The sequence below is a fragment of the Cupressus sempervirens genome, chromosome 1 (genome assembly GCF_028749045.1).
Source record: "Cupressus sempervirens isolate cs-2001-9-10 chromosome 1, ASM2874904v1, whole genome shotgun sequence".
NCBI lineage: Eukaryota > Viridiplantae > Streptophyta > Pinopsida > Cupressales > Cupressaceae > Cupressus > Cupressus sempervirens.
The window spans coordinates 423,160,384-423,174,361 of NC_143118.1; positions in this window are offsets into that span (position 1 = coordinate 423,160,384).

Sequence of the window (13,978 nt, forward strand, 5' to 3'; positions counted from 1 at the left end):
CCAATGGAAGGTACATACATATGTCCCCTATGCCCCAAAACTCCATCAGACTCCAAAGAATACTCTGCAAACTTCCCTTCCAAGGGTCTCTGAGAATGTACTAACTGACTAACTTCTGCATAAAGCTCATTAGCTGGTAAGTGCTACAAGATCCCCTCTCTCAAGTCAGTGCAAGTAGTCACAGATGAAAGCTCATGGTGCCTTCTACTTAGGGCATCTACAACCACATTCTCCTTTCCCTTGATGTAATGAACATCAAAATCATAATCACATAGAAACTCCATCCACCTTCTTTGCCTAGCATTAAGGTTTGGCTGAGAAAATATGTACTGCAAGCTCTGGTGATCGGAATGAAGCTCAAATCTATGACCTTGAAGGAAATGTCACCATCTCACCAAGGCATGAACCACTACCACTGGTTCTAGGTCATGAGTAGGATAATTGAGTTCATGAGTCTTTAACTTCCTAGACTCAAAGGAAATAGGTCATCTTTCCTACATAAGGATTGCCCCTAGACCATCTAAAGATGCATCGGTGCACACCAAAAAATTTGCAACAGGATCTAGTACTGCAAAAATTGGTGCACTCGTGAGGGCTCTCTTAAGCTCTTGAAAAGCTCTATCACACTTTTTTGTCCACTCATACTTCTTCCCCTTTTTTTGAAGAGAAGTGATGGGGTGTGCCAATCTAGAGAATCCTGAAATGAAGTGTCTATAATATCCTGCTAGCTCCATAAAGATCCTTACTTCAATAACACTGGTTGGTGCTGGCCAATCCATGATGGCCCTAATCTTTGATGGGTCTACTGAGACTCCATCACCTGATATGACATGACCCAAATAATGTATCTCAGGTTTAAAGAATGCACATTTTGATAAGATACCAAACAACTGATTCTCTCTCAGCCTCTGTAATACCTATCTTAGGTGCTCTTCATGCTCTTTCTCATCATGAGAATAAATCAGACTGTCATCAAGAAACACAATCACAAAATTATCCAAAAAGGTATGAAATACTCCATTCATGAGGCTCATGAATACAGTTGGAGCATTTGTAAGGCCAAAAGGTACCACGGTGAACTCATAGTGGCCATACCTAGTACGAAAAGCTATTTTGGGGATATCACTATCCACAATCCTCAGCTGATGATAACTCAACTTCAGATCAATCTTTGAAAATACTCGGGCACCCTGTAACTGATCAAAGAGATCATCAATTCTTGGAAGAGGATATCAATTGTTGATGGTCACTTTGTTTAATTGCCGATAATCAATACACAACCTAAGTGATCCATCCTTCTTCTTGACAAAAATCACCGGTGCACCCCAAGGTGACACACTAGGTCGAATATGCCCCTTCTCTAAGAGTTCCTCCAACTGAGCCTTTAGCTCACTAAGATTTTGAGTAGTCATCCTGTATGGTGCTCTCAAAACTAGCTTGGCTCCTGGCACTAGGTCTATGTGAAAATCCACTGCTCGAGGTGGTGGCATACCAGGAAGTTCTGAAGGAAACACATCTATAAACTCCTAAAGGATTGGAAAATCATCAAGGGATGGCTCCCTCTCTGAATCTTCCTCTCTGTCACTAATAGTGATAGAAAACAACTAACAACCCTTTTGCATGCATCGTCTAAGTTGCATAGTAAAAATCATATGAAGGGACACCGACCTCTTCACTCCGAAGATCTCCCTAGAGATACCATCATTATCCACACATTCCACCCTCTTTTTTCGACAATCCATCTTGGTGCTATGGGCATAAAGCCAATCAATGCCAAGAACAACATCATAAGAACCTAGAGGGGTAATGCATAGATCAATCCTAGTGGACATGTCTCCAAACTGCATCTGACAACTCCGCACCAAGGAATTAACTGACACTTTGGCTCCTAAGGCTAACTCTACTTCCCAACTAAAATCCTATCTAATTGCCACTAGCCTATAATGCTCCACCACAAATGGAGATATGAAAGAGTCAGTAGCCCCAAAATCAAATAAAACTGCAACCATATAGCCTTGAATAATACCTATAGCCTTGATAATTGTGGCCTGATGCTCAGCCTGGTGGTTTTCAACCACTGCAAAAACTCTATTGGATCTACCCATGTCACCAACTGTCGGCTCTAAAAAATCCCTGCTCTGACCACTGGATGCCTATCCCTATGGACACTCCCTAGCTATATGACCCATGCCACCACAAGTGTAGCATCATTTGCGAGTATAAGATCATCCACCCTATGACCCAGACTATTGTGGGCCTCTTGACCTACTAGATCCGATGTATCCACCCCTAGAAGACTGTTGAGTCTTCACTAACTATGACTGTGGGGCCTATACTTTTTGATACTTCCTAGGTCCCTGTGACTACCACTGCTTGGGCTTGGAGCCCTGATAACCCTGAGAAGGTTTCTTCTACTGTTGTTGCTAGGGTTTTGGCTACTGAGACTACTGGCCCTTAGAGGACCCTGTTGTATAGTTCTGATTCCCTTTCCAAGGGGATTTCTACTGGGAGGAGTTTCAGTTTTGAGACCGATCACGTGACTCCTACCTACCTCAAGTATCCTCAAAAACTAGTGCTATCTCCACTGCCTATTTAAAGGTGGTAGAGAAGGCCATCCAAACTGGTCCTTGAAGAGAGAAATTCAGCCCCATGATAAAGAAATGCACCCATAGTTTCTCGTCCTTCATGTATTCCACATAAGGAAGGAGCTCAAGAAACCTGCTCTCATACTATGCCACTGTAAGGCCTCTTTGATAAAGAGAATGGAATGCCTTAATCTATTTCTATCAGAAATACTCTGACAAGTACCTCTCTCAAAATCTTTCTAGGAAAGATTCCCATGTGAGGGTGTCCATCCTCACTCCACCAATAATCTCCTCCTGATGCCACCAGTTGGAGGCATCCCCTCTCAACTAATGAACTTCTAGGCATGCTTTTAGATTACTCTCATAAGGGCATAACCCAAAGCACCATTGTAGGCTCTACAACCATGCCTCTGCCACTGAACCCTCAGTGGTACCGGTAAACAATGGTGGTCTGAGTCAAATCAATTCCCTGATGTCATCTCCTACATGTCTAGGAGGTCTATCAAAAGGGGGTCCTCTCTGGTGTATGGACTCTTCCTCGTGTTCACCTTGACCCTCTAACTGCCTTAGTGGGGGACTCCTAGTCCTCTCTCTAACTCTGGGCCCGCATCCTTTGGGTCCGTCTGCTTCCACTACTGGAATCTGCTGAACTCGCTGAACTATAGGTACTACCCTCTGCTAAACTACACCGATCAAAGTTTGAAGTGCATCCATAATGTCCTAGTTTGGGTTCGGTGGTGGTGGAGGTGGAGGTGGTGGTGGTGGAGGTGGTCCATCCTCCTGTCCCGCTCTACCACCCCTAGCCCTATGACCTCTGCCTCACCGGCTACGAGTAACAGGCAGCATCTACACAATTAAAAGTTTGAGTTAAGTTTAGGAAGCACAATGGTTAAAGGTTCCTAGTGTTGAAACATAGGCTCTAATACCAAAATGTCATGCCCAAACTGTGAGGGCAAAAACACAAAAAAAAAAAAAAAAAATTACATAATTTTGCTCTAAGTTTTGAAATGATTGTGATGACAGTTTAAGAATAGGATCTCTACGATACAACTTAATTTTAAAAAGTTTTTCACACATGAATTAATCATTGATTTATCCTTCGTCATTAAATCAGTTAATTATCTTAACAATCAAAATTCTAAAAAGTTTTATCACAGTTTTAAGTAAAGGTTCTCTATACTGATAAATTATTATTTTCGTTATTAAGATGATATCGACAATAGTAATTTTATTACATTATCTTACCACACAATGTGCATATAATATAAATAACAATTAAAATGAGTTTGTCCCAAATAATTATGAAAATATAAGATCACGAACTTATTGAGGAAAAATTACAGCTACCCACACACCCATATAAACTATCAAGATTATGATCAATAATTAACCTATTAAATAAAACTAAATAATATCAAAAAGTTTCTAAAAAAAATTTATTAAATAACTAAATTAATTTAATACTAAACTAATTAATCTAAAATATCTTACAAATTAAACTAATTAAACTAACTACTAAGACAATCTTCAAACTAATACAATTAAATCTAATATAACTAACTAAAATAAATAACTAAAAAGTAATTACTATCTAATCTAAGGTCTAAAACTATCTTATTTAACATTTAATAAAACATAAATTAAAATAACCAATAAACTAACTAACTAAAATAACTAAACTAAACTAATTTTTAGCATTTCATAAAACAAAAATTAAAAATTAATAAACTAACTATTTAAAACCACTAACCTAAGCTACCCTACACTACCCCACACTACCCTAAGACCCCACCTACACCCTAGCCCCACTAGCCCTTGGGCAAGCACTTCCCAAGCACTGTCCTTGGGACAACACTCTACTCGAGGGCACATTGGTAGAGTCGCCCCCCCTCCTAAAAACCTGCAGTCCAAAACAATAAAGGTGGAGCCAAAAGTTGCAAATAGCAACTTAATAAGGTTGAGCACCTAGTTTCATATGGAGGTAGGGGATGGGACATGGGGTGATGTCATCTCATGTGATGACTGCCCAAAACTTTAAACATAATTAATCATCCCTCCAAAACTGACGTCTACTAAAGAAGGAAGGGCATACATTAATTACTTAAAGTTTTATAGATAGCAAAGATGGATATTTACAAAAGTTATTGCATAAAATTTAGTTGATAGGAATAGGAAATTTTTTTTAATTACTTTTGAAATTTTGAACATTATTATCTATATTTCCTTTTTATTTTGTCTTATTTTGAAATTTTAAAAATAAGAATATTCTAGGGAATATTCTCTGTTGCAAAGAGGCATTAAATTTTTCTCTCATACAAAAGGCAGAGAGTTTAACTCTCCTGCAACACTTTTTTTTTTTGATGAAATATTCTAAGTATAGATTTCAAGCCATGTATATTTTTTTTTTAATGTGTATTTTTTTTTCTTTAGAATAGATTTAAAACATTTACACCAAAAACATTTGATATCCTATAATTTTTTTAATTGGAATAATGCAACCTTTGTCAAAAATTTCTTTTAAATGAAGATCCGTAAAGCCTATTTACAACCCTAACATACCAAAAATATAAATTATCCATTTTACTCAATAATGCAATACTTGCTGATTCAAATAATCATGCAACCTGAATCTACATCCATGATCATAATTTCATTTTCAACCATCTAAATTGAAATCACGATTAAATCACATGATGACCAATTATGCTCAAAACACCAATTTTATTGGCAAACTTGATTCAAAGGCTCAGCCGGGAAAGAATCGGGAAGAAAACTCGGCTTCATTGCCAATTACAACAAGGTTTAAAATACAATTTACAATAGGATCTTAATCCCAAATTTCAACAATTTAATCAAATTTTATTCATGATCGTAATCAAGGGAGTTATAATGTTTTCTGCAACTCATTTCTAGAACCATGGAGGAGACAGAATCTGATCAGGTGACCAAAAACATGAACAAGAAGAATTCAAAACATACATATTTATACAAGGTTTTCACAACAAGATCTACAATACATAAATCAACACTAGGGAAAGGTGGATTCTTCCAACTAGGAGAAGTCAAGCACAACACCAAATCAGATGCCCAATCAGGGCTATTAACCAAGAACTTTCGTTCTTCCATTTAACCATGCCATACTCATACGAGGTTTGTGCTGACGAGTAGGGGCCCATAACACCCTACCCTCTCTCCCTCTTCTCATCCTGAGAAGAGACTCTATACTGGTTGGAGTCCAACTAAATAGACCTTTTCCAAAATTGGTCACTTCTGCCCTCTCCAAGGGTGAGTAATACCAAAACACCCATGCAAGAACATCTCAAAATTCAAAATATAAACATGAAAGGAAACCATAAAAAAAAACATGGTTTTCAAATCTTCCCAACATACCCACATACATACAAACATTGAAACAACAACAAGGTAGCAGAAGCATGAAACAACCATGAAAACTGAATAAGGGAGATGAGAATTTTCTACCTTCACAAAGAGGTAATGGCAAAGAACAAGTTTGAGTAGACTTTCCACTTCCTTCCTTCAATATCCAAAGCTGCTCTCTAAATGTAGAGATTGGGTAACAACCTCCACAAGTCCAAGAAGGGCCTCTAAATAGGCCTCCAACTCAACCACCTAGGGGCTCAATAACTACCCCCACCCACTTGCAATTCTAGAAACTCCTAACTCAACCTACACTATGATTAAATTCTAAGTGGAGGGGAGGTGAGGTGACTCAAGATAACCACTTGCAAATTTCGTACAAAGGAAAAATGAGACTTTTTTGAGTGGCCTCCAAAGTCAATAAAAGGGGCTTAGGGGTTGGAAAAGACCCCTAACCCATACCCATACCCTTTGGGTATAATAATATCATGTTTTAAGCCTTAGGAAAGAGGTTTAGAGCCAAATAAAATATAGGAATAAAATAGGACCATCTAACTACTCTAACTTTGCAGATTAAACACTAATCTGGATTAAGGGATGACTAACCTCTATTAAGAACTCAATTAGCAAACTGACACCAACTAAACCAACTTGGGTCCAAAGGTTAAACAACTAACCCTAAACAATACACTGAAGCACATAAATATTTTACAAGTGTCAAGCGACACTGAGATTACATAATTACGAACATTAACATTTACTGAACAAAGAAGATACATACATATATCTCACAAGACAATATGTGAATTAGGAACAACAAGGTCTCCAAAATTAGCACAAGGAGACAGTTATGTTCCTCCATAGGGTTTGTAGGCTAAATATCTGCACACTCATTGCACACATCAATAGTCCCATAAAATCACATGTACATAATTGTATACGTATCAGAAATTCAAATAAATTAAAACATACATCAATAAGGGTGTCTTCATCCTGCTTAATTCTTAATCATTTAAAATCTCTTAAATCAAAGTCTCGATCCTACATTTACTGATTTCATCAACATACATATACATGAAACATTAAATGACAACATCAAATATATCTGAAAGTAACATCAGACAACATGAATAATAAAGTATGTTCTAAGCATCAGATAATGTCTTGACATATTGAGTCGTGAATATCACAATAATAGTAATATATCACTATGCTACGATGGGTCGGGGCGAGGCCTCACACTTTCGCTATCATGTGAATGGTTTATCTTTCATGTTTTAAAAAAAAATTGTTTGGCAAACTTAGTGATATTTTAGATTAATTCTTTGGATCCCTTGCTGGGGCATTAAAATTTATGTCAAAATAAGTGATATATGATTACAAGTTATAATAAATTTGATATACATATTACATTTTCTATATAAAATAATGAACATTCATGTATTTCATTAATTGCAAGAAATTAATCTCAAATTCAAGTTTTTATGCACACATCAAAAAAGTTGGATGAAAATCCAAGTTTAATGTATATCAAAATAAAATATATATTATGTAATATGAATCATATAGTTAGAAAAAATGCTATGTCTCATCGGTACAATACAAAAGTTAAATACTGAATAAATGTCAAATCTGTACAATAGAAATGTCAAATGTGCACAATAAAATTTTTGAATATATACAATAAATTTTTTGAATACCTAACAAATGTCAAATGTGTACAATAGAAGTGTAGAATGTGCACAATACAAATATTGAATATATATAATACAAAATTCAAATATATGACAATGTCATACGATGACCACAACTATATATGTATATCAGTATCAATATCTATGACTATTTGAGATCATCAATATTGAGCCTCTTTGTTGTAATTTGTGGCTCGTCGGGTGTCTATAGAAGAAAAATTAAAATACACTATCAAATAATTTATCTATAAGTAATATGAAAATAACTAGAAATTGGGTTCTAAATTGTGGATAGTTGAGTTATTTATCACCTCATCCCTTTGTTCCATAGTTGGATTGAATGATAATGGTAATGGGTTCCTTCTTCGATGGGTAGGTCTCTTAACAAAATGATTACGTACTGTAATAATGGGAGACACAAGGGTAAAAGCACAAAGTTGTGTCACCTTTCAAGCTGAATTATCACAATGACTAAATTTGAGTATTTCTATCTAAAAATTAATTTTGTTTAAATATATGATCTTGATAAATTTATTTTAGCTAAGTTATATATGGTCTTACACTTTTCCCATTGGAAATGTCTATTAAATGCATTTTTTATACTAGTTTGTATCCAATTACTAAAGAAATAAAATTATTCCAAAAAGCTGACATTTCAATAACCCTTACTAGTTTTTATGAATTTTTTTTAATAACATATAAACACCATTTATAGAGCTCAAATTCAAGAATATTCTCATAGAGATGTTATGGTGTTTTAATGGGATATAGTGTATTGTAATTAAAAAAATCTACATGTACACATTTTGATAGTCAAGAACATGTCAATTTTAAGAAAGAAAGAAATATTAAATCATATCAAAAAAATTTAAAAATCATATGACATTCTAGAGGATAGAGTCCTCTTCTAGAATTTATAATTTTTATTTTGGTTAGAATAGATTTATTTTTGAAAAATGTGGTGGGAGGTGAAAACTATCAATTTCAAGTGATTTGAAATTTGAATTGTTATAAAAGAAAAACTATAGGTTTAAAACCAATTTTTATTTTTATTCTTCTGGCCATATATGTTATCCATAACATAAGTTGTGATCAAAGGGAAATGAGTTTATTTCCATATAGTTTTGTGGTCAAAATTGGACCCCTTATTTTCAACATTTTTCAACAACTAAAAAGTTGTCTTAAAAATAAGGAAAATATATCAATTCTTATTCAAAATAATTATTAAAAATTACAATGGTAAACTTAATCCATTTCTACACATTTCATTAGTTTACTTAATTTTCAAATTCTAAATAATTATACCAGTTTTATGTCATTGAAGTTGAACAATTATACTTTTGTTGGCCTTTTACGTTATAAAAGGGTTAAATAAGTTTGTACGTTTACCTCCAACTACTAATGGATCTGTGAGGCCTCACCCTGACCCATCCTAACATCGATGATACATTATTATTTTTTATATTCATGACTCAATATGTCAGAACATTATTTGATGCACTGAACATTATTATGCTATTTATGATGTGTGATTCTTTACTTTTAGATATTTGATTTCATCATTTAACGCCTTATGAACATGTGCAATGATGAATTAAATGAATGCAAAACTAACATTTTTGATTATGCAATTTTAACAATCTAAAATATGAGTAGAATTAGATAAATAATTGATTATTAGAAAAATGGATGTTTTAATTTATATGATTTTTCTGATACGTAAATTACATAATGCATGTGATTTCTTAAACCTACTGATGTGTGCAATGAGTTTGCAGGATATGTAGCCGAGAAACCTAATGGAAAGACGAAACTAAAACCCCTTGTTAATTTGTGCTATCTTTGCATTGTCTTCTTTGAAGGTTGTTAATTGGTCTTAAAAAATTTCTATCTTTTGTTTAGTTCATATTAAGTCTTTAAGGCTTAAAAACATTAAATTTAAGTGCCCTAAGGGTAAGGGTGGGTGTGGAGTACTTTCCACCCCCTTAGCCTCTTAGTTTGACTTTTAGGGTCACTCAAAAGCCCTATTTTTTATTGATTGTCATCTACATGAGTTGGTGACTCAAACTCCATCTTGAGTTACTTGAAGTCTAGTTGAGTTAAGGGATGATACTTAGAGGCATTTTGGAGTAGTTTTTGGGTTGTTACCCAATCTCTAGTTTTAGAAAAAGTTTGAAGATTAAAGGAAGAAAAGGGAAAAGCTCTTCTCAACTTACCATTTTACCATAACTCTTTGTGAAGGTAGGATTTCTTCACTCATTTGATTTTTTTCTTCATGTTGTTCATGCTTGAATCTTGCATAAAGTATTGTGTTGTTCTTGTTTTTGGTTGCTTGTGTGTTGGGATGGATTTGGAGGGATTTTTGTTTGTTCTTGATGCATTCTTATACTTGTCTTGATGATTTGTTTTTGAGGGGATTTCATGGAGATTGTTTTTGAATTACTCACCCTTGGATAGGGAAGAAGTGGCCATGTATGAGGGTAGGGCCTTAGTTGGACCTCAATGGTGAAGAGTCTCCTTTCATGGTGAAATGAGGGAAAGAGGGTAGGGTGTATGGGCCCCTACTTTTCATCACATGCCTTGTTGATATTGTGAATTCTTGAATATGGAAAGGAATGAAAATCCTTGTGGTATTAGCTTCAAAAGGGCCTTGTAGAAGAATAGAAGTTCTTGAAGTTTTAGCCTCGAAAGGGCTATGTTATGGCATGGTGATTGACGTCTCCCATTGGGAAAATCCACCTCCCCCTAGTTAGGTTCTATGTTTGGACCTATTGTGCAAACCTGGGTTAGGGTGCATGCTTGAATTGTTCTTCATTTTGTGATGCTCACCGAGGGTCAGCTCTTATCTTCTCCTTGTATTTCCTTGAAGTTTTGAAGGTATTGGAAGAGATTACTTGTGAAGGATTTTGAAGAGATTTCATTTGAATTGTAATATTATGTAAAATGTATTTGAATTTTGATGTATTGTCAAAGAGATTGGGTTGTCTTACTGTTTCTTTCCTGATGGAGCCTTCAACTAGGATGAATAATAGAGAAAGAAAAAGAAATTGAAATCCTCCTTGTATTGCTCTCATGTGATTTCAAATTTTTCATATGTTGTGAGAAAATAGATTGATAGATAATGACTTTGAATTATGAATTTTCAATTTTTCAATTATGTTAATAAAAGAAGAAAATTGATATGTTGAAGTTTCAAATTTGATGTTTAAGCATTAAGAGGAAATAAAAATCCTACATTGTGATCACAAAGTTATCTCTCTCCTTGTTAAGTTTCATAGTTGACAAAATTAATTTGATTAGGAATTTTGGCTCCACATTCAATTCTGAATATAAAAGAACATATACCTTTCTATGTAATGTTTTATAAAACATAAATTATAGGAGAGAAAAGAAATTATAATCTCTCCCACATCCTTCGACTAGCATGCTTAAAAAAGGGGAATCAATGTTTCATTAGGTTAAAAATCACTCATTGTATAAATATGTATATAGCAAAGAAAAGTATACCAACACTTGTCAAAATTGGCTTCCAAATAAAAATGTGCATCTACAGGTCTAAAAACCCTCTCTGGAAAATGTATGGGGAAAATTTTAATTCCCCCCTAAGTCACAAAGAATATTCTCTAAATTATTCCTTGAATTGCAACTAAAAAAACCAATATTAAATCTTTTAAAAAGAATATGAATTGATTACATTTGAAATTATAATATTTTATTAGGCTTCTTGTTGACATATCTCTACTACAAAACTTTTGCATTTAACTTTTAATGGCTAAGGGGATAGGGTACTTGCCTAGGCCATCATTCCATTTATTTAATTAATCAAAAAAAAAAATTAATATCCCTATTTCCTATATTTTCTTCCACTCTCCTATCTAAGGCTAGGCGTGGTAGGGGGTTCAGTGGTCATTCATCCCACTAATGACACATCATGTGAATGGGAGAGCAAAGTGAGTTGTTTAAAAAAAAAAAAAAATTATCTATAACCCTTATCATACCATCCACCCACTTTTCACTTTTCCTATGTGCTAACCTTGGACTTCCCACCACCTGCCATTGCAATTACTACTGTCACATCACAAGGGGGAGAAGTAAAGTTTGTTTTAAAAAGAAAATTTTTTAAACCCTTGCTTAAACTTGTACCCACCCTATGACTCTATTCCCATGCGCTTGAGTGGGACAAGCTCATCCCTCACATGACCAAGGGAATAGGTCTGCACCTGTAAGGCCTGCATCAGTACACAGGTACATGGGGCAGCGTTCTGTCCCTTGGGTCAAGGCCACTAGCCTATGTCAGGAAGGGAGTAGGTCTATTAATATTTTAAAATTAATAGATTGTTAATTTAGTTTAGTATTATGATAATTTTAAATTTAAGTTAGTTTAGATTTAGCTATAATTTAAATTAGCATAAGATTTGTTTAATTTTGAGTTGTTAGAAAATTAATGTCAGATAACTTGATATTTGTTTTGAAAGGTTTCAAATTTTGAAAAATAATTAGTAGTTTTAGTTTAAGTCAGTAAAGTTTTAATAATAAAATATAGTTTAATTTCAATTTATTCAATTGTAGATATATTATGAATGTTATTGTTAATTTAAAATAAATCTTATACCTTAAATGTATTCAGTTTAGTAAGTAAAGTTAGTTTTAGTTTAGTTATGATTTATTAGTATTAAGTATGTAGTTAATTTAGAATTTAATTAAATCAATTTGAATTAAGTATAATTATGTGTATGTCTAGATGTGATATTTTGTAAAGTTAGTTCTCGATTAAGAAATTTCTATTTAATTAAACTCGTACTCATTAAAATTGTTATCTAATTATATATATATATATATATAGTAAAAATTATGTAATAATGAAACAAATGTCAATATCGATTTTATAACGAGACTATAAATTTAACGAGTTATACCTCCTCAATATTTTAAACTTAAGATGTTGTGTAGAGGACCTACACCTTATCTATGAACACAAACATATCAAGCTTAGAGTAGTTTAAATTTTAACTTAAAAAAAAATTTGTTGTGTGTGTTTTTACCTATATATTTTTGGGCATGATAGGATCAATGCTCATGAGAGGCACAACCTATATGGAAAGTGATAAAATGTTAGCATTATACAGTGGCATTAGGGATTCCAAATAGAGATTGAATTATTTAAAAAAATGTAGTGTAGGTTGAGCTAGATCTTTCATGCTAGAAGGAGGTACAACCACTGATTAATCAATGTTGGTATGAGGAACAACTTGTATGGTAAGCGATAAAATGTTATAATTATATATTGGTATTAGGCATTCTAAATAGAGTAAAAAAAACAAAAAACATAATGTAGCCTAAGCTAGATCTCCCATGGTAGCAGGAGGTATAATCACCAATGAATCAATGTTGGTATGAGGCACAACTTGTATCGTAAGAGATTAAATGTTAGAAATTTAGAGTAGGTTTTAGGGATTCGAAATAGAGTAAAAAAATAAAAAATATATAGTAGCCTAAGATAGATGTCCTATGTTAGGAGGAGGTACAACCACTAATGGATCAATGTTGATATGAGGCAAAACCTATATGGTAATCGATAAAATGCTAGCATTATAGATTGGAGTTAGGGGTTCCATATAGAGAAACAACACAAAAATTAACATACTACAACCTGAGTTGTATCTCCTATGCTAGCAGGAGGTACAACCACTAATGAATCAATGTTGGTATGAGGCACATCCTATATCGTAAGTGATAAAATGTTAGAATTGTAGAGTGGGCATTACAGATATCTATTGTGCACACATAAGAAATCAAAATTAAGATCCCAAGAGGGCTTCAACTAAGACTCTACATACATACCTCTGGCCTTTGTTGTGTTTGACCTCGTCTTTGACACTTGGGACCCCTAACAAAATGAAATGGGAAAGGATTTGAATGAAGTCTCAAAGAGTGTGTAAAAGATAAATAAGATGTGTTAATAAGACACATTGTTGATAATTACTATAAAACTAAAAACAATTATATGTAGTCATTTGTAAATACAACTATTTAATACATCTATAAAGCAAATGCATACTATAACATAAAATTTATATGAAGAAAAATATTTAATTTTACCTCTTTCATTGCCTCAACATTGGTAGTCTTGGACGCATTCATCAACTCTACAAAACTAAATTGTTTCTACATTTATACAAAAAAAAAAGAGTAAAAATATATTCATCAATATTCTCTGTGTGTGTGTGTGTGTGTGTGTGTATGTATATATGTATGTATATATGTATGTATATATATATATATATGTATGTATGTATGTATGTATGTATGTATGTATGTATG